General features: G+C 47.3%; 1 pseudogene; it reads right to left on the bottom strand.

The window, feature by feature from the left end:
* LOC106579704 (uncharacterized protein C8orf34 homolog) overlaps positions 1-24,176 on the bottom strand; it is a 168,437-nt pseudogene extending 144,261 nt beyond the window's left edge.
* Between the last annotated feature and the right edge of the window lie 1,552 nt (positions 24,177-25,728).

The raw sequence follows: 25,728 nt of genomic DNA, 5'->3' as shown, positions 1-25,728 counted from the left end.
ACAATGGAGGACTTCATGGAAACCACGTACAGATGGTGAATGATAACCTACGACATGTTTCAGTTCAAATGGTGTATGTATCTGTATGTTAAACATAGTAACCATGGCAATGTGTGTGTTAAACATAGTAACCATGGTGATGTGTGTGTTAAACATAGTAACCATGGTGATGTGTGTGTTAAACATAGTAACCATGGTGATGTGTGTTAAACATAGTAACCATGGTGATGTGTGTTAAACATAGTAACCATGGTGATGTGTCAAGTCCTGACCATGGTGAGCTGTTATTTTCTATGGTAGAGTAGGTCAGGGCGTGACAGGGGGGTTTATTCTATGTTTTCTATGTCTATGTTGTTAGGTTCTAGTTTGGGTATTTCTATGCGGGTTTCTTTGGGATGATCTCCAATTAGAGGCAGCTGGTCCTCGTTGTCTCTAATTGGAGATCATACTTAAGTAGGGGTTTGTGGGATCTTGTTTTTGTATTGCTCAGTGAAGCCTACAGAACGTGACGTTCGTGTTTCCTTTGTTTATTGTTTTGTCTAGTGTTCAGAGTATAATAAATATTTATCCTGAGCACCTTGGTCTACTCCTTACGACGAGCGTTACATGATGCGTGTTAAACATGGTAACCATGGTGATGTGTGTGTTAAACATAGTAACCATGGTGATGTGTGTGTTAAACATAGTAACCATGGTGATGTGTGTTAAACATAGTAACCATGGTGATGTGTGTGTTAAACATAGTAACCATGGTGATGTGTGTTAAACATAGTAACCATGGTGATGTGTGTGTTAAACATAGTAACCTTGGTGATGTGTGTGTTAAACATAATAACCATGGTGATGTGTGTGTTAAACATAGTAACCATGGTGATGTGTGTGTTAAACATAGTAACCATGGTGATGTGTGTGTTAAACATAGTAACAATGGTGATGTGTGTGTTATACATAGTAAAGGACAGTGTGTGACCGATAGCTCTAGAAGTCTGGTGCCACTAACAGAAAAGCTGAGAGAGAGGGGGACCAGCTCTCAAAGACTCCTAAAGGGACAATCACCCCCTCTCTCTTTCTCTCATCACTCGTTCATTCTCCTCACCAAGACCGTGTCGTTGTTGCTAAATGTTGCTGTCGCACTAAAGTAGCTTTAATAATAGAAGAGATTGAAGGTTCAGGGGACAGGGGACATGGAACAGGGGACATGGAACAAGGAACAGGGCACATGGAACAGCGGACAGGGAACAGGGAACAGGGGACATGGAACAGGGGACATGGAACAAGGAACAGGGAACAGGGAACAGGGGACATGGAACAGTGGACTGGGAACAGGGAACAGGGGACATGGAACAGGGAACAGGGAACAGGGAACAGGGGACAGGGAACAGGGGACATGGAACAAGGAACAGGGGACATGGAACAGCGGACAGGGAACAGGGGACATGGAACAGCGGACAGGGAACAGGGGACATGGAACAAGGAACAGGGGACATGGAACAGCAGACAGGGAACAGGGAACATGGAACAGGGGACAAGGAACAAGGGATGTGGAGGAGAAGAAGAAGAATGAACGAGTGATGAATGTCTCTGTTCTGGTGGAGGATGGAGGAGAGGAGTCTGTCTGAATCAGCAGGAGAAGAGAAGGGGAGATGCTATGGAAGAGAGGAAAGCTGGGGGAGCATAGAGAGAGAACACAGCCATCAGGCTGGAAAAGCAATAAACAATACACAGATGTTTTTTAATAGTTTTATTGACAGCCAGGAAGCATTTAATGAGATAACAGAAGGTCTGAATGAGTTAAATGCTTATATAACTGTGTTGGGTTAATACCAGTAACCGTGTGTGTGTCTGAATTAGTTAATAAGTATGAGACAGTGTTTGGTTAATCCCAGCCCCCAGCACTAGCCATTACTAGAGAAATGACTGTCTGAACACACAGCTTTAGGCCTGCCATCCACCGCTCTGGGAGGATAGAGAGAGACCAGGGGAGAGAGAGATGAGAGAGAGAGAGACCAGGGGAGAGAGAGATGAGAGATGAGAGAGAGAGAGAGAGACAGAGAGAGAGACAGAGAGAGACAGAGAGAGAGATGAGAGAGAGACCAGGGGAGAGAGAGATGAGAGAGAGAGAGACCAGGGGAGAGAGAGATGAGAGAGAGAGAGACCAGGGGAGAGAGAGACCAGGGGAGAGAGAGATGAGAGAGAGAGAGAGAGAGAGAGAGAGAGAGACAGAGAGAGAGAGAGATGAGAGAGAGAGGGAGAGAGAGAGAGAGAGAGAGAGAGAGACAGAGAGAGACAGAGAGAGAGAGAGAGAGAGAGAGAGACAGAGAGAGAGAGAGAGAGAGAGAGAGAGAGAGAGACAGAGAGAAAGAGAGAGACAGACACAGAGAGACAGAGAGAGACAGGGTTGCAATCTGAGCCCTGCACTATTCAATATTTACATTAACGAATTGGCCACTATTCTAGAAAAATCCTCAGCCCCTGGTGTTAGACTCCACAATTCAGAAGTTAAATGCCTACTCTTCGCAGATGACCTATGCCTGATGTCACCCACAGCACATGGCCTACAGCAGAGCCTGGACCTGCTAGAGCAGTACTGCCAGACCTGGGCCCTGGCAGTAAACCCCAAAAAGACTAAAATAATGATTTTCCAGAGAAGATCCAGATCTCAGGGAATTAGACCAAAGTTCTCAATTGGTACAAAATATATAGAGTACTGCACACACTACAATTACTTAGGTTTAAAAATAAGCTCAACTGGACACTTTAATGAGGCAGTGAATGAACTGAGAGAGAAAGCACGCAGGGCATTCTACGCCATTAAAAAGCAAATTCAAATTGAAATACCTATTAAAATTTGGCTAAAACTAATGGAATGTGTCATTGAACCAATTGCACTTTATGGCAGTGAGGTTTGGGGTCCACTTGCAAAACAAGATTTAATCAAATGGGACAAACACCCCATTGAAACCCTACATGCAGAGTTCTGTAAGATTCTCCTACGTGTCCAGAGGAAAACTACAAACAATGCATGCAGGGCAGAATTAGGCCAATATCCACTAATAATAAAAACTCAAAAAAGAGCAATTAAGTTTTGGAAACATCTAAAATACAGTGACCCCCTCTCATATCATTACCAAGCCCTGCAATGCCAAGAGCTGAGCAAAGAAAAGAGTCCCCTCATCCAGCTGGTCCTGGGGCTGAGTTCACAAACCTGTTCTACTAACACACTGAAACCTCAGGACCAGAACATCCAATCAATCAGAATAAACCAAATTACAACACAGTTAAAACAAAACTACATTGCTTATTGGGAAACACAAGCACAAACACAAAGCAAAATGCAGTTCTATCTGGCCCTAAATCGACAGTACACTATGGCTAAATATTTGACCATGGTTACTGATCAAAACCTTAGAAAAACCTTGACAAAGTACAGGCTCAGTGAGCACAGCCTTGCTATTGAGAAGGGTAGACACAGGAAAACCTGGCTCCCTGTAGAGGAAAGGCTGTGCAGCCACTGCACAACAGCAGAACCTGAGACGGAGCTGCATTTCCTGACAAAATGTCAAAAATATAAAACAATTAGAGAGTGTAATTTCCCCAAATTTGAAACCCTTATTCAAGGTTTCAAAGACCTCTCTGATGAGGATAGGCTACCCGTCCTGTTGGGGGAGGACGCAGAGAGCTGTGGGTTGGCAGCGCACTACATTGCTGCCTGCCATAAGTTGATGGACAGTGTCTGACAGACCAATAAACCTGCACATGTCCTCTACTGTATGCTTATTGTTATTGTTGAATATATGGTTATTTTGACCCTTGGTTATTGTTGCTACTGTTGTCCCGTTGACAATATTTGATTCTCATTTTTTATTTATTTTTATATTGTAAATATCCAAAATAAGCTTTGGCAATATGTATATTGTTACGTCATGCCAATAAAGCGAATTGAATTGACGGAGAGAGAGAGAGAGAGACAGAGACAGAGACAGAGACAGAGACAGAGACAGACAGACAGACAGACAGACAGACAGACAGACAGACAGACAGACAGACAGACAGACAGACAGACAGACAGACAGACAGACAGACAGAATAGGAAGCGTGGGGGGTAGAAGATGCTGGGGAATGAGTTTTAGAATATTGACAAGTTGCAGTTGTGAACCAGGTGCTCTCAGATCATCTCAATTCAAGTGTCAGAATGGAGTGATTGACACTATCAAACACATCAGCAAGTGGCCACTCCATAAAGGGCTTAGGGGTTGGTTATTGGTTATTTCAACATTGGTGACGTGTTGTCGTATGTTAACACGTCTCTGGCGTTGTGTAATGGACGGGAGCTTCTGGTTGCTCTGATTGGATTCAGCACAGAGCTAATAAAGAGCAGTCAACACATCTGATAGAGAACACAGCTGACAGAGAGCAGTCAACACAGCTGACAGAGAGCAGTCAACACAGCTGATAGAGAGCAGTCAACACAGCTGACAGAGAGCAGTCAACACAGCTGATAGAGAGCAGTCAACACAGCTGATAGAGAGCAGTCAACACAGCTGATAGAGAGCAGTCAACACAGCTGATAGAGAGCAGTCAACACAGCTGAAAGAGAGCAGTCAACACAGCTGATAGAGAGCAGTCAACACAGCTAATAAAGAGCAGTCAACACAGCTGATAGAGAGCAGTCAACACAGCTGATAGAGAGCAGTCAACACAGCTGATAGAGAGCAGTCAACACAGCTGATAGAGAGCAGTCAACGCAGCTGATAGAGAGCAGTCAACACAGCTGAAAGAGAGCAGTCAACACAGCTGAAAGAGAGCAGTCAACACAGCTGAAAGAGAGCAGTCAACACAGCTGATAGAATGCAGTCAACACAGCTGCTACTCTCGATAGTGGGCACTGGGAAAGTGATCTTAATCCATACCCAACCCTCCTGTAAGTCGTGACAAACTCACTTCCAAAACTCAGTTTTGGACGAGACTGACTTTAAGTGATCGTATCCTATGTTTCTGAATCATATCGACCAGAGAAGTTGGTTCTAAGGGGCAGTTGACCTTTAAAGATCTTATTAAGGTTTGATTTGATATGGAGACAGTCACCTCACGGACGAGGCTTGTCTGACAAGAGAAACAGAGCGAGTGTGTGTGTGTGTGTGTGTGTGTGTGTGTGTGTGTGTGTGTGTGTGTGTGTGTGTGTGTGTGTGTGTGTGTGTGTGTGCATACGCTTGTGCTGATGTGTCTGTGTGTGCTGCTGCATTTGCGTGTGTGTGTAGACTACTGTGTGCTATTAGATATTGGATCTGCTGTTAGATATAGGATCTGTTGTTAGATATAGGATCTGCTGTTAGATATAGGATCTGCTGTTAGATATAGGATCTGCTGTTAGATATAGGAAGGATCTGTTGTTAGATATTGGATCTGCTGTTAGATAAAGGATCTGCTGTTAGATATAGGATCTGCTGTTAGATATAGGATCTGCTGTTAGATATAGGATCTGCTGTTAGATATAGGAAGGATCTGTTGTTAGATATAGGATCTGTTGTTAGATATAGAATCTGCTGTTAGATATAGGATCTGCTGTTAGATATAGGATCTGCTGTTAGATATAGGATCTGCTGTTAGATATAGGATCTACTGTTAGATATAGGATCTGCTGTTAGATATAGGATCTGCTGTTAGATATAGGAAGGATCTGTTGTTAGATATAGGATCTGTTGTTAGATATAGGATCTGCTGTTAGATATAGGATCTGCTGTTAGATATAGGATCTGCTGTTAGATATAGGATCTGCTGTTAGATATAGGATCTGTTTTTAGATATAGGATCTGCTGTTAGATATAGGATCTGCTGTTAGATATAGGATCTGCTGTTAGATATAGGATCTGTTTTCAGATATAGGATCTGCTGTTAGATATAGGATCTGCTGTTAGATATAGGATCTGCTGTTAGATATAGGATCTGCTGTTAGATATAGGATCTGCTGTTAGATATGGGATCTGCTGTTAGATATAGGATCTGCTGTTAGATATAGGAGGATCTGCTGTTAGATACAGGATCTGCTGTTAGATATAGGATCTGCTGTTAGATATAGGATCTGTTGTTAGATATGGGATCTGCTGTTAGATATAGTATCTGCTGTTAGATATAGGATCTGTTGTTAGATATGGGATCTACTGTTAGATATAGGATCTGCTGTTAGATATAGGATCTGTTGTTAGATATAGGATCTACTGTTAGATATAGGATCTGCTGTTAGATATAGGATCTGTTGTTAGATATGGTATCTACTGTTAGATATAGGATCTGCTGTTAGATATAGGATATGATGTTAGATATGGGATCTACTGTTAGATATAGGATCTGCTGTTAGATATAGGATCTTCTCGCTATCTTGTCTCATTTCATCCCTGTCTCTCTCATGAATTCAGACAGTGCTCTTCAGAGACAACCTGACCCATAAATGAAATGGGTTACAGCTTCAATTCGGCTGTTGTGTAGTCATGATCAATTACGACCAGTGGGAATGCAATCATTCTCCATCAGATGGATTTTATTGACATCTTCGTGTGTCTCCGCAGCATTCAATTTGTCACTCCACGGATTCTGTTAGAGACCTAATGCAGATCACGGTTGTCTGTCTGGTCTGTGAGAGATACCTAATGCAGATATCGCTCTCACTCTCACTCACTCTCACTCACTCACTCTCACTCGCTAGTAGTGTACTAGTAGTGCGCTATGTAGGGCAGTGGTTCCCTCCTCCAGTTCCCCCAACGCGGACTGGCGATGAGCTGTTGGGGGTACTGGAGGACTGGAGTTGGGCTGTTGGGGGGTACTGGAGGACTGGAGATGGGCTGTTGGGGGTACTGGAGGACTGGAGTTGGGCTGTTGGGGGTACTGGAGGACTGGAGATGGGCTGTTGGGGGTACTGGAGGACTGGAGTTGGGCTGTTGGGGGTACTAGAGGACTGGAGTTGGGCTGTTGGGGTACTGGGGGACTGGAGTTGGGCTGTTGGGGTACTGGGGGACTGGAGTTGGGCAGTTGGGGGTACTGGGGGACTGGAGTTGGGCTGTTGGATGTACTGGGGGACTGGAGTTGGGCAGTTGGGGGTACTGGAGGACTGGAGTTGGGCTGTTGGGGGTACTGGAGGACTGGAGTTGGGCTGTTGGGTGTACTGGGAGACTGGAGTTGAGCTGCTGGGTGTACTGGGGGACTGGAGTTGGGCTGTTGGGGGGACTGGAGTTGGGCTGTTGGGGGTACTGGAGGACTGGAGTTGGGCTGTTGGGGGTACTGGAGGACTGGAGTTGGGCTGTTGGGGGTACTGGAGGACTGGAGTTGGGCTGTTGGGGGTACTAGAGGACTGGAGTTGGGCTGTTGGGGTACTGGAGGGCTGGAGTTGGGCTGTTGGGGGTACTGGGGGACTGGAGTTGGGCAGTTGGGGGTACCGGGGGACTGGAGTTGGGCTGCTGGATATACTGGGGGACTGGAGTTGGGCAGTTGGGGGTACTGGAGGACTGGAGTTGGGCTGCTGGATATACTGGGGGACTGGAGTTGGGCTGTTGGGTGTACTAGGGGACTGGAGTTGGGCTGTTGGGGGGACTGGAGTTGGGCTGTTGGGGGTACTGGAGGACTGGAGTTGGGCTGTTGGGGTACTGGGGGACTGGAGTTGGGCTGTTGGGTGTACTGGATGACTGGAGTTGGGCTGTTGGGGGGACTGGAGTTGGGCTGTTGGGGGTACTGGAGGACTGGAGTTGGGCTGTTGGGGGTACTGGAGGACTGGAGTTGGGCTGCTGGATATACTGGGGGACTGGAGTTGGGCTGTTGGGTGTACTAGGGGACTGGAGTTGGGCTGTTGGGGGGACTGGAGTTGGGCTGTTGGGGGTACTGGAGGACTGGAGTTGGGCTGTTGGGGTACTGGGGGACTGGAGTTGGGCTGTTGGGTGTACTGGATGACTGGAGTTGGGCTGTTGGGGGGACTGGAGTTGGGCTGTTGGGGGTACTGGAGGACTGGAGTTGGGCTGTTGGGGGTACTGGAGGACTGGAGTTGGGCTGTTGGGTGTACTGGGGGACTGGAGTTGAGCTGCTGGGTGTACTGGGGGACTGGAGTTGGGCTGTTGGGGTACTGGGGGACTGGAGTTGGGCTGTTGGGGTACTGGGGGAGTTGGGCTGTTGGGGGTACCGGGGGACTGGAGTTGGGCTGTTGGGGTACTGGGGGACTGGAGTTGGGCTATTGGGGGTACCAGGGGACTGGAGTTGAGCTGTTGGGGTACTGGGGGACTGGAGTTGGGCTGTTGGGGTACTGGGGGACTGGAGTTGGGCTGTTGGGGGTACTGGGGGACTGGAGTTGGGTGTTCCTCTTGTCCAGGTGGGAGAGGGAGAGGGCAGTGTGGATGATTGCAATAGAGATTGTATAATCTGTGGATCTGTTGGGGCGGTATGCGAATTTGAAGTGGGTCTAGAGTGTCTGGGATGATGGTGTTGATGTGAGCCCATGACCAGCCTTTCAAAGCATTTCATGGCTACAGATGTGAGATGGGGGCGCCAGTCATTTAGACAGGTTACCTTGGCGTTCTTAGGGCACAGGGACTATGGTGGGTCTGCTTGAAACATGTAGGTATTACAGACTGGGACCGGGGAGAGGTTGAAGACGCCCATTAGCTGGTCATGCTGTAGAATCTACTGTAATTCATCTCAACACTACATCATCTAAAATGAACGAAACGAAATGTCTGTGAAAACCAATGATTTGTGTGCCAAATGGCCCCTGACAGGGCTCTGTTTAAATGTAGTCCACTACAGGGAGTAGGGTGCAAATTGGGACGCATGAACAGTCTACACATATTGTTGTTTAGCTAGTTCAATGTACACATTGAACAGAAGAACAACTTTCATTCTTGCTAGATAATTAAGCATTTATTTTTATTTTTTTGCCAAAGATTGTTTTCTGTCGTCTATACATTAGCATTTTCCCCATATGTCCTTCGGCTGATAAGACTTTCCCTGACCAACACATTAATTAAGGAGTAGTTTCCTCCTGGGAAGAACTGAATATAACTAAGGACTGTATCCCAAATGGCACCCTATTCCCTATTTGGGTCTTGGTCAAAAGTAGTGCACTTATAAAAAGGGAATAGTACATTTGGGACAAGTTCTAAAGCTCCTATCTAATTCCTATCCTCTGAAACATATACAGTTTCTCATTAAGAGAACTGCACCAGTGAAACTAACAGGCAAAAGCATACTTCTCTGAAGAACTGGCAACATTCTGTGGTTTTTATATAGTACAGACCTTTCAGTTGCCTCTATTTCAGAGGAGGCTGGTGGGATAGGAGGACCGGCTTATTGTAATGTGGTTTCCATACATTTGATGTGTTTCATACCGTTCCATTTATTTCATTCCTGTCACGCTTGATTCCCGCTCTCCCAGCCCTGGAGCTCGAAGGCGCCAGGCTCCCAAGCGTTACGCACTCCTGCCACCATCATTACGCACACCCGCTAACCTCGTCACGCGCATCAGCGATTATTGGACTCACTTGGACTCAATCACCTCTTTCATTACCACCGCCAAATCTGTCTGTTCCCGCCGCTTCTTTCCCTGCTTCAGCATTGATTGTCATATGTCCTTGTATACCCGTGTGCTGACGCTGTTCCTGTCTTGTTTCATGTCTGTTTCTGATTAAATGTTTGACTCCCCGTACCTGCTTCTCTACTCCAGCGTCGGTCCCTACAATTCCAGCCATTACAATGAGCCTGTCCTCCTATAGCTCCTCCTACCAGCCTCCATTGCTCTATACTGTACTACATATTCCTGACAATCCCTCAGTTCAAACATAAACTTGCAAGTTCCATACATATGATGAAGCAGCATCACAGGCAGCCCAGATCTTATTCCATATTTTGCGGGTTTAGACGGTATGTACTGGCATAAGCTGCTCATCAACAGTAACATTGGGCCCAGGTTTGTAAAACAGGGAAAGGCGGTCCACCCACTTCTCCCATACTGAACTGATTACAGCTAGCTTGTCTCTCTGCCTCCGAGCTGGTCTGGTGTTTCGGTTATCGAAGCGGGAGGGAGATTTGGTGCCGACAGATATGGACGCCTCGCTTCGAGTTCTTAGGAAACTATGCAGTATTTTGTTTTTTTAATGTGTTATTTCTTACATTGTTACCCCAGGAAATCTTAAGTCTTATTACATACAGCCGGGAGGAACTATTGGATATAAGAGCAACGTCAACATACCAACATTACGACCAGGAATACAACTTTCCCGAAGCGGATCCTCTGTTTGGTCCACCACCCAGGACAATGGATCGGATCCCAGCCGGCGACCCAAAACAACGGCGCCGCAAAAGGGGTAGACAGAGCGATCTTCTGGTCAGGCTCCGTAGACAGGCACATCGCTGACCGCTCCCGAGTATAATACTCGCCAATGTCCAGTTTCTTGACAACAAGGTGACGAAATTCGAGCAAGGGTTGCCTTCCAGAGAGACATCAGAGATTGTAACATTCTTTGTTTCACGGAAACATGGCTCACTCGGGATACGTTATCAGAGTCAGTACAGCCACCTGGTTTCTTCACGCATCGCGCCGACAGAAACAAACATCCCTCTGGTAAGAAGAAGGGCGGGGGTGTATGCCTTATGATTAACGAGTCGTGGTGTGATCATAACAACATACAGGAACTCAAGTCCTTTTGTTCACCTGACCTAGAATTCTTTACAATCAAATGCTGACCGAATGATCTACCAAGAGAATTCTCTTCGATTATAATCACAGTCGTGTATATCCCCCCCAATCAGACACATCGACGGCCCTGAAAGAACTTCATTGGACTCTATGTAAACTGGAAACCACATATCCTGAGGTTGCATTTATTTTAGCTGGGGATTTTAACAAGGCTAATCTGAAAACAAGGCTCCCAAAATATTATAAGCATATTGAATGCGCGACCCGGGCTGGCAAAATTCTGGATCATTGCTACTCTAATTTCCGCGATGCATACAAAGCCCTCCCTTGCACTCCTTTCGGAAAATCTGACCACGACTCCATTTTGTTGCTCCTAGCCTATAGACAGAAACTAAAACAGGAAACACCCGTGCTCAGGTCTGTTCAACACTGGTCCGACCAATCTGATTCCACGCTTCAAGATTGCTCGATCACGTGGACTGGGATATGTTCCGCATAGCATCGGACAACAACATTGATGTATACGCTGATTCGGTGAGCGAGTTTATTAGCAAGTGCATCAGTGATGTTGTACCCACGGTGACTATTAAAACCTTCCCTAACCATAAACCGTGGATTGATGGTAGCATTCACACAAAACTGAAAGCGCAAACCACTGCTTTTAATCATGGCAAGGCGACCGGAAACATGACCGAATACAAACAGTGTAGCTATTCCCTCCGCAAGGCAATCAAACAAGCTAAGGGTCAGTATAGAGACAAAGTGGAGACGCAATTCAACGGCTCAGACACGAGATTTATGTGGCAGGCTCTACAGTCAATCACAGATTACAAAAAGAAAACCAGCCCCGTTGTGGACACCGATGTCTTGCTCCCAGACAAACTAAACAACTTCTTTGCTCGCTTTGACACGGCTCTCCTTCACCGCAGCCAACATGAATAAAACATTTAAAGTGTTAACCCTTGCAAGGCTGCTGGCCCAGACGACATCCCTAGCCGCGTCCTCAGAGCATGTGCAGACCAGCTGGCTGGTGTGTTTACGGACATATTCAATCAATCCCTATCCCAGTCTGCTGTTCCAACATGCTTCAAGAGAGCCACCATTGTTCCTGTTCCCAAGAAAGCTAAGGTAACAGCTCTAAACGACTATTGCCCCATAGCACTCACTTCCGTCATCATGAAGTGCTATGAGAGACTAGTCAAGGATCATATCACCTCCACCCTGCCTGACACCCTAGACCCACTCCAATTTGCTTACCGCCCCAATAGGTCCACAGACGACGCAATCGCAATCACACTGCACACTGCCCTAACCCATCTGGACAAGAGGAATACCTATGTAACAATGCTGTTCATCAATTACAGCTCAGCATTTAACACCATAGTACCCTCCAAGCTCATCATTAAGCTCGAGACCCTGGGTCTCGACCCCTCCCTGTGCAACTGGGTCCTGGACTTTCTGACGGGCCACTCCCAGGTGGTGAAGGTAGGAAACAACATCTCCACCCCGCTGATCGTCAACACTGGGGCCCCACAAGGGTGCGTTCTCAGCCCTCTCCTGTACTCCCTGTTCACCCATGACTGCGTGGCCATGCACGCCTCCAACTCAATCATCAAGTTTGCAGACAACACTACAGTGGTAGGCTTGATTACCAACAACGTCGAGACGGCCTACAGGGAGGAGGCGAGGGCCCTCGGAGTGTGGTGTCAGGAAAATAACCTCACACTCAACGTCAACAAAACAAAGGAGATGATTGTGGACTTCAGGAAACAGCAGAGGGAGCACCCACCTATCCACATCGACGGGACAGTAGTGGAGAAGGTGGAAAGTTTTAGGTTCCTCGGCGTACACATCACGGACAAACTGAAATGGTCCACCCACACAGACAGCGTGGTGAAGAAGGCGCAACAGCAAGGATAAGAACCCCAAAGTATGCATGTAAATGAGTTAGGTCCATCTCCTTCCATCTCTCTCCAAAAACATGCCTTCCCTCCAAATTAGTGCAGTCCAAAATTATTTTCTGGATGGTGTCTGGGATGAACAGTTAAAAATAATACTTTTTGTCCTGCACATGAGTAACCGCCATCCGCGTCGGCCCTGGTTGCATCCTCATCACACGGCAGCCATGCCGGGTGGCTCATTCCTTGGGCAAGAAGACCAATCAATTTCAAAACAATTTGACATCCATATTTCTCCTCCTGTAGGCTGCTGATAAGTTGGTTGCTGATGGGCTGGTCCTGGGGCTGGTTGCTGACGGGCTGGGCCTGGGGCTGGTTGCTGACGGGCTGGGCCTGGGGCTGTCTGCTGACGGGCTGGTCCTGGGGCAGGCTGCTGACGGGCTGGTCCTGGGGCTGGTTGCTGACGGGCTGGTCCTGGGGCTGGTTGCTGACGGGCTGGTCCTGGGGCTGGTTGCTGACGGGCTGGTCCTGGGGCTGGTTGCTGACGGGCTGGTCCTGGGGCTGGTTGCTGATGGGCTGGTCCTGGGGCTGGTTGCTGACGGGCTGGGCCTGGGGCTGGTTGCTGACGGGCTGGGCCTGGGGCTGGTTGCTGACGGGCTGGGCCTGGGGCTGGTTGCTGACGGGCTGGTCCTGGGGCTGGTTGCTGACGGGCTGGGCCTGTGGCTAGTTGCTGACGGGCTGGGCCTGGGGCTGGTTGAGGGTCAATCTCATCCTCTTCTTCCAACTCACTGTCAGACTCCGAATTGACAGAGACATGATCCTCATATTCAGAAAATTCTTCATCTTCCAAAGTGGAAGATGCTCCTTCCACACTAGTTTCTCTCTCTGCAAAAAAATATTTCTAAGGCCCTCTGGGCAGAGATTATTTTTGCCATACTGATTGATTGTGGTAAGGAGCCACACATGCAAATCTATTTATTTGTTGTGTCCCTCCCCCAGTTTGCACCTGGCTGGGGTATAATGTGGGAAAATACCGTATTTTATTTATTTATTTCGATACAACGTATGAAAATGTGTTATTTTACATGTTCTTCATAGAAAATGTGTCTCAGGTTGTAAAAGTAATTAATTGTATCATTTTTCTTTTAGTAAACATTGAACATGGGTCCCACAGGCCCAAACACCACACAAGGCTTAACTGACATACGGCTGTGAAACTCTTTCTTAATACTGTTTCGGAGCAAGTAAAGCTCTGGTCAAATGTAGTGCACTTTATGGGGAATAGGGTGCTATTTGGGATGGAACCTTAGACTGCTGAGATTACCTTAATATATAGTCTGCTCTTTTCCTGCTGGGATTACCTTAATATATAGTCTGCTCTTTTCCTGCTGGGATTACTTTAATATATAATCAGATTTTTTCCTGCTGGGATTACCTTAATATATAATCTGCTCTTTTCCTGCTGGGATTACCTTAATATATAATCTGATTTTTTCCTGCTGAGATTACCTTAATATATAATCAGATTTTTTCCTGCTGGGATTACCTTAATATATAATCTGCTCTTTTCCTGCTGGGATTACTTTAATATGTAATCTGCTCTTTTCCTGCTGGGATTACCTTAATATATAATCTGCTCTTTTCCTGCTGGGATTACTTTAATATATAATCTGCTCTTTTCCTGCTGGGATTACCTTAATATATAGTCTGCTCTTTTCTTGCTGGGATTACCTTAATATATAGTCTGCTCTTTTCCTGCTGGGATTACCTTAATATATAATCTGCTTTTTTCCTGATGGGATTACTTTAATATATAATCTGCTCTTTTCCTGCTGGGATTACCTTAATATATAGTCTGCTCTTTTCCTGCTGAGATGACTTTAATATATAATATGCTCTTTTCCTGCTGGGATTACCTTAATATATAGTCTGCTCTTTTCCTGTTGGGATTACCTTAATATATGATCTGATAGTGGATGATAGTGGATGGGATACAGAGGTAGTGGGTGGGATACAGAGATAGTGGGTGGGATACAGAGATAGTGGGTGGGATACAGAGGTAGTGGGTGGGATACAGAGATAGTGGGTGGGATACAGAGGTAGTGGGTGGGATACAAAGATAGTGGATGGGATACAGAGATAGTGGGTGGGATACAGAGCTAGTGGGTGGGATATAGAGATAGTGGGTGGGATACATAGATAGTGGATGGGATACAGAGCTAGTGGGTGGGATACAGAGATAGTGGGTGGGATACAGAGCTAGTGGGTGGGATACAGAGCTAGTGGGTGGGATACAGAGATAGTGGGTGGGATACAGATCTAGTGGGTGGGATACAAATCTAGTGGGTGGGATACAGATCTAGTGGGTGGGATACAGAGCTAGTGGGTGGGATACAGAGCTAGTGGGTGGGATACAGAGATAGTGGGTGGGATACAGAGCTAGTGGGTGGGATACAGAGCTAGTGGGTGGGATACAGAGCTAGTGGGTGGGATACAGAGATAGTGGGTGGGATGCAGAGATAGTGGGTGGGATACAGAGCTAGTGGGTGGGATACAGATCTAGTGGGTGGGATACAAATCTAGTGGGTGGGATACAGATCTAGTGGGTGGGATACAGAGCTAGTGGGTGGGATACAGAGCTAGTGGGTGGGATACAGAGCTAGTGGGTGGGATACAGAGCTAGTGGGTGGGATACAGAGATAGTGGGTGGGATGCAGAGATAGTGGGTGGGATACAGAGCTAGTGGGTGGGATACAGATCTAGTGGGTGGGATACAAATCTAGTGGGTGGGATACAGATCTAGTGGGTGGGATACAGAGCTAGTGGGTGGGATACAGAGCTAGTGGGTGGGATACAGAGCTAGTGGGTGGGATACAGATCTAGTGGGTGGGATACAAATCTAGTGGGTGGGATACAGATCTAGTGGGTGGGATACAGAGCTAGTGGGTGGGATACAGAGCTAGTGGGTGGGATACAGAGCTAGTGGGTGGGATACAGATCTAGTGGGTGGGATACAGAGCTAGTGGGTGGGATACAGAGCTAGTGGGTGGGATACAGAGCTAGTGGGTGGGATACAGAGCTAGTGGGTGGGATACAGATCTAGTGGGTGGGATACAGAGCTAGTGGGTGGGATACAGAGCTAGTGGGTGGGATACAGATCTAGTGGGTGGGATACAGAGCTAGTGGGTGGGATACAGAGCTAGTGGGTGGGATACAGAGCTAGTGGGTGGGATACAGAGCTAGTGGGTGGGATACAGAGCTAGTGGGTGGGATACAGAGCTAGTGGGTGGGATACAGATCTAGTGGGTGGGATACAGATCTAGTGGGTGGGATACAGATCTAGTGGGTGGGATACAGAGATAGTGGGTGGGATACAGAGCTAGTGGGTGGGATACAGAGCTAGTGGGTGGGATACAGAGCTAGTGGGTGGGATACAGATCTAGTGGGTGGGATACAGAGCTAGTGGGTGGGATACAGAGCTAGTGGGTGGGATACAGAGCTAGTGGGTGGGATACAGATCTAGTGGGTGGGATACAGAGCTAGTGGGTGGGATACAGAGCTAGTGGGTGGGATACAGATCTAGTGGGTGGGATACAGAGCTAGTGGGTGGGATACAGAGCTAGTGGGTGGGATACAGATCTAGTGGGTGGGATACAGAGCTAGTGGGTGGGATACAGAGCTAGTGGGTGGGATACAGAGCTAGTGGGTGGGATACAGATCTAGTGGGTGGGATACAGAGCTAGTGGGTGGGATACAGATCTAGTGGGTGGGATACAGATCTAGTGGGTGGGATACAGAGCTAGTGGGTGGGATACAGATCTAGTGGGTGGGATACAGAGCTAGTGGGTGGGATACAGAGCTAGTGGGTGGGATACAGAGCTAGTGGGTGGGATACAGAGCTAGTGGGTGGGATACAGAGCTAGTGGGTGGGATACAGATCTAGTGGGTGGGATACAGAGCTAGTGGGTGGGATACAGAGCTAGTGGGTGGGATACAGATCTAGTGGGTGGGATACAGATCTAGTGGGTGGGATACAGAGCTAGTGGGTGGGATACAGATCTAGTGGGTGGGATACAGATCTAGTGGGTGGGATACAGAGCTAGTGGGTGGGATACAGATCTAGTGGGTGGGATACAGATCTAGTGGGTGGGATACAGAGCTAGTGGGTGGGATACAGAGCTAGTGGGTGGGATACAGATCTAGTGGGTGGGATACAGATCTAGTGGGTGGGATACAGAGCTAGTGGGTGGGATACAGATCTAGTGGGTGGGATACAGATCTAGTGGGTGGGATACAGAGCTAGTGGGTGGGATACAGATCTAGTGGGTGGGATACAGAGCTAGTGGGTGGGATACAGAGCTAGTGGGTGGGATACAGAGCTAGTGGGTGGGATACAGAGCTAGTGGGTGGGATACAGAGCTAGTGGGTGGGATACAGATCTAGTGGGTGGGATACAGAGCTAGTGGGTGGGATACAGAGCTAGTGGGTGGGATACAGAGCTAGTGGGTGGGATACAGAGCTAGTGGGTGGGATACAGAGCTAGTGGGTGGGATACAGAGCTAGTGGGTGGGATACAGAGCTAGTGGGTGGGATACAGAGCTAGTGGGTGGGATACAGAGCTAGTGGGTGGGATACAGATCTAGTGGGTGGGATACAGAGCTAGTGGGTGGGATACAGAGCTAGTGGGTGGGATACAGAGCTAGTGGGTGGGATACAGAGCTAGTGGGTGGGATACAGAGCTAGTGGGTGGGATACAGAGCTAGTGGGTGGGATACAGATCTAGTGGGTGGGATACAGAGCTAGTGGGTGGGATACAGATCTAGTGGGTGGGATACAGAGCTAGTGGGTGGGATACAGAGCTAGTGGGTGGGATACAGAGCTAGTGGGTGGGATACAGAGCTAGTGGGTGGGATACAGAGCTAGTGGGTGGGATACAGAGCTAGTGGGTGGGATACAGAGCTAGTGGGTGGGATACAGAGCTAGTGGGTGGGATACAGAGCTAGTGGGTGGGATACAGATCTAGTGGGTGGGATACAGAGCTAGTGGGTGGGATACAGAGCTAGTGGGTGGGATACAGATCTAGTGGGTGGGATACAGATCTAGTGGGTGGGATACAGATCTAGTGGGTGGGATACAGAGCTAGTGGGTGGGATACAGATCTAGTGGGTGGGATACAGAGCTAGTGGGTGGGATACAGATCTAGTGGGTGGGATACAGATCTAGTGGGTGGGATACAGAGCTAGTGGGTGGGATACAGAGCTAGTGGGTGGGATACAGATCTAGTGGGTGGGATACAGATCTAGTGGGTGGGATACAGATCTAGTGGGTGGGATACAGATCTAGTGGGTGGGATACAGATCTAGTGGGTGGGATACAGATCTAGTGGGTGGGATACAGATCTAGTGGGTGGGATACAGATCTAGTGGGTGGGATACAGAGCTAGTGGGTGGGATACAGAGCTAGTGGGTGGGATACAGAGCTAGTGGGTGGGATACAGATCTAGTGGGTGGGATACAGAGCTAGTGGGTGGGATACAGAGCTAGTGGGTGGGATACAGAGCTAGTGGGTGGGATACAGAGCTAGTGGGTGGGATACAGATCTAGTGGGTGGGATACAGAGCTAGTGGGTGGGATACAGATCTAGTGGGTGGGATACAGATCTAGTGGGTGGGATACAGAGGTAGTGGGTGGGATACAGATCTAGTGGGTGGGATACAGAGCTAGTGGGTGGGATACAGATCTAGTGGGTGGGATACAGATCTAGTGGGTGGGATACAGATCTAGTGGGTGGGATACAGATCTAGTGGGTGGGATACAGAGCTAGTGGGTGGGATACAGATCTAGTGGGTGGGATACAGATCTAGTGGGTGGGATACAGATCTAGTGGGTGGGATACAGATCTAGTGGGTGGGATACAGATCTAGTGGGTGGGATACAGAGCTCTGGGTAGAACATCAGAATGAAAAAGGCACATTTTCTAGAGAAAACTAAATAATTGGGAAAGAGTAGTTGTTTGATTGGGAGATGCTGGTATGTTATTCTCCCAAAGGGCAGCCGGTTACGCCGTAGCATAGACCCACTGGGCACAGATGTCAGTTCCATGTTTAGTTTTGCTTTTCATTTGGTTGAGTTGTTAACTACTCTGAATTCAACAAAACATTTCACCATGCTACTGGACTTAAATTAAAAGTTGGGTGAAATTTCCATTACGTTGATGACTTTTTGCAAATCCAATCAGTTTTCCACGTTGATTCAACGGCATCAAATTGATTTTCTTTTGTTGAAATGACATGGAAACAACGTTAATTCATTGTCCATTCAATGCCTAGTGGGTAGTGAATGTTATAATTTATAGAATGAAGCGTATTCTTTCGACAAATATACCTCGACACTTTTCAATATTTCTATTGTGATTTTTAATCACACGTTTAAAGGCTAATATGACACACATATTGAAACTGACACTCAGGGAGAGGGAGAGAGGGAGAGGGGGAGGAGAGAGGGAGAGGGGGATAGGGGAAGGGAAGGGAGAGAGGGAAAGGGGAAGGAGAGAGGGAGAGGGAGAGGGGAAGGGAGAGAGGGAGAGAGGGAGAGGGAAGGTGGAGAGGGAGAGAGGGAGAGTGGAAGGGAGAGAGGGAGAGAGAGAAAGGCAGAGAGGGAAAATGGAGAGGGAGAGAGGGAGAGGGAGAGAGGGAAAAGGAGAGAGGGAGAGGGAGAGAGGGAAAGGGAGAGAGGGAAAGGGAGAGGGAGAGAGGGAGAGAGGGAGAGAGGGAAAGGGAGAGGGAGAGAGAGAAGCGAGGGAAAGGGAGAGAGAGAGGGAGAGGGAGAGAGGGAGAGGGAGAGAGGGAAAGGGAGAGAGGGAAAAGGGAGAGGGAGAGAGGGAAAGGGAGAGAGGGAGAGGGAGAGAGGGAAAGGGAGAGAGGGAAAAGGGAGAGAGGGGAAAGGGAGAGGGAGAGAGGGAAAGGGAGAGAGGGAAAAGGGAGAGAGGGAAAAGGGAGGAGAGAGGGAGAGGGAGAGAGGGAGAGGGAGAGAGGGAAAGGGAGAGAGGGAAAGGGAGAGGGAAAGGAGAGAAGGCAGAGGGGAAGGGAAAAGGAGAGAAGGAAAAGGGAGAGAGGGGAGAGGGGAAAAGGAAAGGGAGAGAGGGAAAAGGGAGAGAGGGAGAGCGAGAGCGAGAGGGAGAGGGAGAGAGGGGAGAGGGAAAGGGAGAGAGAGAAAAGATAGAGAGGGAGAGAGGGAAAAGATAGAGAGGGAGAGGGAAAAGGGAGAGAGGGAGAGGGAAAAGGGAGAGAGAGAGAGGGAAAGGGAGAGAGGGAGAGGGAAAGGGAGAGAGAGAGATGATGCTGGGGACCATCTGTCATGGTGTTGCTTACTGTCTACTGTACATGCATAATAAATACAGGATGACCTCATTTCCAGGTTCACTTGGAGACCAAGACCTCTCAGGAGGAAGGCTAAACACCCTGGGGGTTTAATGTTGCTCCTGCATCTGCATTGCTTGCTGTTTGGGGTTGTAGGCTAGGTTTCTGTACAGCACTTTTTAACATTGGCTGATGTAAAAAAAAAAAAAAAAAAGGTTTTATAAATACATTTGAGTGATTGATGGTTATATCACATCTTAGAGAGACACAAACACCGACCAGGCCTTAACATGAAAGTGCCTTCTAAAAACACAAGTCACAATAAATAATATGGTTTCCCTGAGCACAGTAAAGTGCAATGTCCTGAGAGAGGGAAAGAGAGAGAGAGAGAGAGAGAGAGAGAGAGAGAGACAGAGAGAGAGAGAGGGAGAGAGACAGATATATATATATAAAGGGAGAGATGACCTTATGCTAGCAGTCAGATATGATGTAAGTGAGCAGTACTACACTAGTCACTAGCAGTACTACACTAGTCACTTGCAGTACTACACTAGTCACTAGCAGTACTACACTAGTCACTAGCAGTACTACACTAGTCACTAGCAGTACTACACTACACTAGTCACTAGCAGTGTGCAGTACTACACTAGTCACTAGCAGTACTACACTAGTCACTAGCAGTACTACACTAGCCACTAGCAGTGTGCAGTACTACACTAGTCACTAGCAGTACTACACTAGTCACTAGCAGTACTACACTAGTCACTTGCAGTACTACACTAGTCACTAGCAGTACTACACTAGTCACTAGCAGTACTACACTAGTCACTAGCAGTACTACACTACACTAGTCACTAGCAGTGTGCAGTACTACACTAGTCACTAGCAGTACTACACTAGTCACTTGCAGTACTACACTAGTCACTAGCAGTACTACACTAGTCACTAGCAGTACTACACTAGTCACTAGCAGTACTACACTACACTAGTCACTAGCAGTGTGCAGTACTACACTAGTCACTAGCAGTACTACACTAGTCACTAGCAGTACTACACTAGCCACTAGCAGTGTGCAGTACTACACTAGTCACTAGCAGTACTACACTAGTCACTAGCAGTACTACACTAGTCACTAGCAGTACTACACTAGTCACTAGCAGTACTACACTAGTCACTAGCAGTACTACACTAGTCACTAGCAGTACTACACTAGTCACTAGCAGTACTACACTAGTCACTAGCAGTACTACACTAGTCACTAGCAGTACTACACTAGTCACTAGCAGTGAGCAGTACAACACTAGTCACTAGCAGTGTGCAGTACTACACTAGTCACTAGCAGTGAGCAGTACAACACTAGTCACTAGCAGTACTACACTAGTCACTAGCAGTACTACACTAGTCACTAGCAGTACTACACTAGTTACTAGCAGTATTATACTAGTCACTAGTCACTAGCAGTACTACACTAGTCACTAGCAGTACTACACTAGTCACTTGCAGTACTACACTAGTAACTAGCAGTACTACACTAGTCACTAGCAGTACTACACTAGTCATTAGCAGTGAGCAGTACTACACTAGTCACTAGCAGTACTACACTAGTCACTAGCAGTACTACACTAGTCACTAGCAATGTGCAGTACTACACTACTCACTAGCAGTACTACACTAGTAACTAGCAGTGAGCAGTACTACACTAGTCACTAGCAGTACTACACTAGTCACTAGCAGTACTACACTAGTCACTAGCAGTACTACACTAGTCACTAGCAGTACTACACTAGTCACTAGCAGTACTACACTAGTCACTAGCAATGTGCAGTACTACACTACTCACTAGCAGTACTACACTAGTAACTAGCAGTGAGCAGTACTACACTAGTCACTAGCAGTACTACACTAGTCACTAGTCACTAGCAGTACTACACTAGTCACTAACAGGGAGCAGCTGTCCATGCTGCTGGGCTGGCTCAGGTTACTAGCGCTGTTTAACATGCACTGTGTGTGTGTGTGTGTGTGTGTGTGTGTGTGTGTGTGTGTGTGTGTGTGTGTGTGTGTGTGTGTGTGTGTGTGTGTGTGTGTGTGTGTGTGTGTGTGTGTGTGTGTGTGTGTGTGTGTGTGTGTGTGTGTGTGTGTGTGTGTGTGTGTGTGTGTGTGTGTGTGTGTGTGTGTGTGTGTGTGTGTGTGTGTTTATGCGTGTGTGTTTGGGTGGTGTGTGTGTGTGTGTGTGTGTGTTTATGCGTGTGTGTTTGGGTGGGTGGGTGGGTGGGTGTGTGTGTGGGTGTGCATAGCTGGGAGATCATACCACACTGTGTACTGTGGTAGTCAATATACTGTCATTATGTCATACTGATATAGAATCAAATCAAATGTATTCATAAAGCTCTTCTTACATCAGCTGATGTCTCAAAGTGCTGTACAGAAACCCAGCCTAAAACCCCAAACAGCAAGCAATGCAGGTGTAGAAGCACATTCAAAACAGACACCAGTGACAAACCACAAGAAAATCTATTGAAACTGACAGTTTACCATGCACTTCAATCAAATAGCCCTCCAGGTAGATGACTTGCTGCAATTCTGTCTTTATTCTGCCCTTCTCTGCTCCTTACATGTTTCAACCCAGATAGGCTATCGATGAAATGTCCTAATGGCAGTGAAGCCAATTTACTAACTATAGTAAAATACCTGGCGACGTCAGGGTTATGAAAAACTCCCTACACAGACACACAGGACCAGGGGCGGTTCTGAGAGGGGGCCAGGAGGGGCCAGTGCCCCTGTGACAACAATTTTGGACCCCCTTGTGGCCTCCCTAAATGTGGAGTATGAAATAATTTTTACATAGCAAAAAATGATCTTTCTTTTTTTACATCTGTTATTAGACAGTGGCAACGATGATGATTATGAACATGGTCTGTTGCCTGCTAATGCCTGCTAATGCAGTGAAGAAAACGATATGACAACAATAACGTCTAATGTAACTGGCCCCTCTAACAGTACAACTGGCCCTAGCTTGGCCCCCCACCCCAGGTTGAAATGGTCTAGAACCGCCACTGCACAGGACATTACAACACTCTACAGCTAAACGGCGTTTATCTCCAGCGTTCTGTAATAATCACATTTCTTTAAACTGGACTATGAAAGCACAACAAATGCAATGATTAAAAACATCTGTTTCACTAGGACGAAAGCACAGTGAGTGTATAGCCTCACTATCCAGCCGAGCGTTTTATTCCTTTACCTAGTAGCCTACTTCACACAATTATAGGCTATTGCCTTGCCCACTGTGTTCTGCGTTGAGAAACACCTCTCCGGGGGAAGTCTGGGAACAAGACAACCACTAATGTATAGTGTTGTCCAAGAGCTGGACTTACAGGTTTCCTTTGATCATCTTGCAGGCAGATCGAATCTGTGTGATGACCTGCTATCGGACGGAAGGTTTGTGCTGACAGCGCGCTCTCTGTATTTCACAATTCAATGCAGAGACAGTCTCTTATACTTTTCATAGGTATAGGCCTAAACTAGTTTTTATATTGAATAGTAAGCGCTTCTTCCGGGTGTTATTTGATCAATCTAAGTTACAACATTGAAACCATAGCATAGACTATTAACGTTGATAAATTGCTGTCTTGCAGCAAAACAGGTCATGCACATGTGAAATGTATTAGTTCAGATGATTTGAGCACTTACCTCAAACAACGGTCCAATTTTATTTTTCTCCAGATAAGACTGAATTCTTGACTGCTGTTGAGACGCCATGAAGAAACTATAGATATTAAACGTTACTGTGCTGAGTACAAACTGTGCTGGCAGAATCCGGCATTCATCCACCTAGATAAACGAGAGTCGAAACACCTTTTAGAACTGTAAAACTGTAGCCAAGTGCAGAGAGAGAAGAACCGTACCGCAGATATCGGGCTTTATTATTAAGAGCGGTGCGTTTTCTCCACCGAGACAGACGCGCTCATAGTGGAAGGAAAGTAGCAGGTACACTACCGCGCTGCGCTCCATTCGACTTGATTACTACAGCTGAAGCACGGGACCGTCCCCCCGGAGCGATGCTTGAGTGGCTCTCTACGGTCCTGTTCCACCTCCAAGCCAATGGTAAAAAAACGGTTATTTGACAGTGATCAGGCATCTTCTGCTCATTGGCTGAGAGTGGTATCAGTGGATGAGAGGGTCGGTCACTCCCCCTGATTGTTTACCCGTGCCCGGTATTTTAACGGTCCCGAAAGACAGACAGGGATGTGACAGAAACGGTGCGGCTTTTTTTGCGCAGCTGCACTGTATCCTAGCTACACAACACACGGTGATGCGCTTGTTGAAAGATTGTCCTGGGCATGATTCACCTAGTAAAATACACACTCCTCCTGTCCTGTACAGATGCTTTTCACATGAGCATAATGCGTATGGAATACGGAATAAATGGGGAACAGATGTGTTCTATTCTGCTCAACAAAATGATTTTCAGCTCATTTGCATGGCAATGGGAAATGTGTTTCTGTGGGTGGCCTGTGTTCTTCAGCAGCTTGTGGAAAGGTGCCTGGCTGGCACAGTGGTCTGTGAGTGGTCTGTGGTCTGTCCTCTGTCTGTGGTCTGTCTGGGGTCTGTGGTCTGTCTGTGGTATGTCTGTGGTCTGTGTGTGGTCTGTCATCTGTCTGTGTGTGGTCTGTCTGTGGTCTGTGTGTGGTCTGTCATCTGTCTGTGTGTGGTCTGTCTGTGGTCTGTGTGTGGTCTGTCATCTGTCTGTGTGTGGTCTGTCTGTGGTCTGTGTGTGGTCTGTCATCTGTCTGTGGTCTGTGTGTGGTCTGTCTGTGGTCTGTGCTGTGATCTGTCTGTGGTCTGTCTGTGGTCTGTGTGTGGTCTGTCCTCTGTCTGTGGTCTGGTCTGTTCTCTGTGATGTCTGCTGCAGCCTACATTGGTGAGAGAGCAATAGAGTTTTTTTTAACCTTTATTTAACTAGGCATGTCAGTCAAGAACTAATTCTTATTTACAATGAAGGCCTACTCCGGCCAAACCCTAAGCCAGAAGACGCTGTGACAACTGTGCGCCGCCCTATGGAACTCCCAATTACGGCCGGTTGTGATACAGCCCAGGATTGAACCAGGGTCTGTAGTGACGCCTCTAGCACTGAGATGCAGTGCCTTAGACCACCGCGCCACTCGGGAGCCCAACTGGCAAGAGACAGACACAGACAGACAAATGGACAGAAAGAGAGCTAGAGAGACAGAAACATAGTCAGAGTGAGAGAAAGGGAGAGAGATAGAGAAAGGGAGAGAGAGAGAGAAAGGGAGAGAGAGAGAGAAAGGGAGAGAGAGAGAGAAAGGGAGAGAGAGAGAGAAAGGGAGAGGGATATAAAGAGAGAGAGAGAGAGAGAGAGAAAGGGAGAGGGAATATATATATATATAGAGAGAGAGAGAGAGAGAGAGAGAGAGAGAGAGAGAGAGAGAGAGAAAGGGAGAGGGAGGGATATAGAGAGAGAGAGAGAGAGAGAGAGAGAGAGAGAAAGGGAGAGGGATATAAAGAGAGAGAGAGAGAGAGAGAGAGAGAGAGAGAGAGAAAGGGAGAGGGATATATAGAGAGAGAGAGAGGGGAGAGAGAGAGAGAAAGGGAGAGGGATATATAGAGAGAGAGAGAGAGAGAGAGAGAGAGAGAGAGAGAGAGAGAAAGGGAGAGGGATAGAGAGAGAGAGAGGGAGAGAGAGAGAGAGACAGACAGACAGAGCACTTACAGTAGTAACCTCTACACCTGCTAAGACACAACAGTGATGTAAACAGCAGTACTGCAATAGATCTTTACGAGTC

The sequence above is a fragment of the Salmo salar genome, chromosome ssa19 (genome assembly GCF_905237065.1).
Source record: "Salmo salar chromosome ssa19, Ssal_v3.1, whole genome shotgun sequence".
NCBI classification, from domain to species: Eukaryota; Metazoa; Chordata; class Actinopteri; order Salmoniformes; family Salmonidae; genus Salmo; species Salmo salar.
This window is presented reverse-complemented; position numbering and strand designations above follow the sequence as displayed.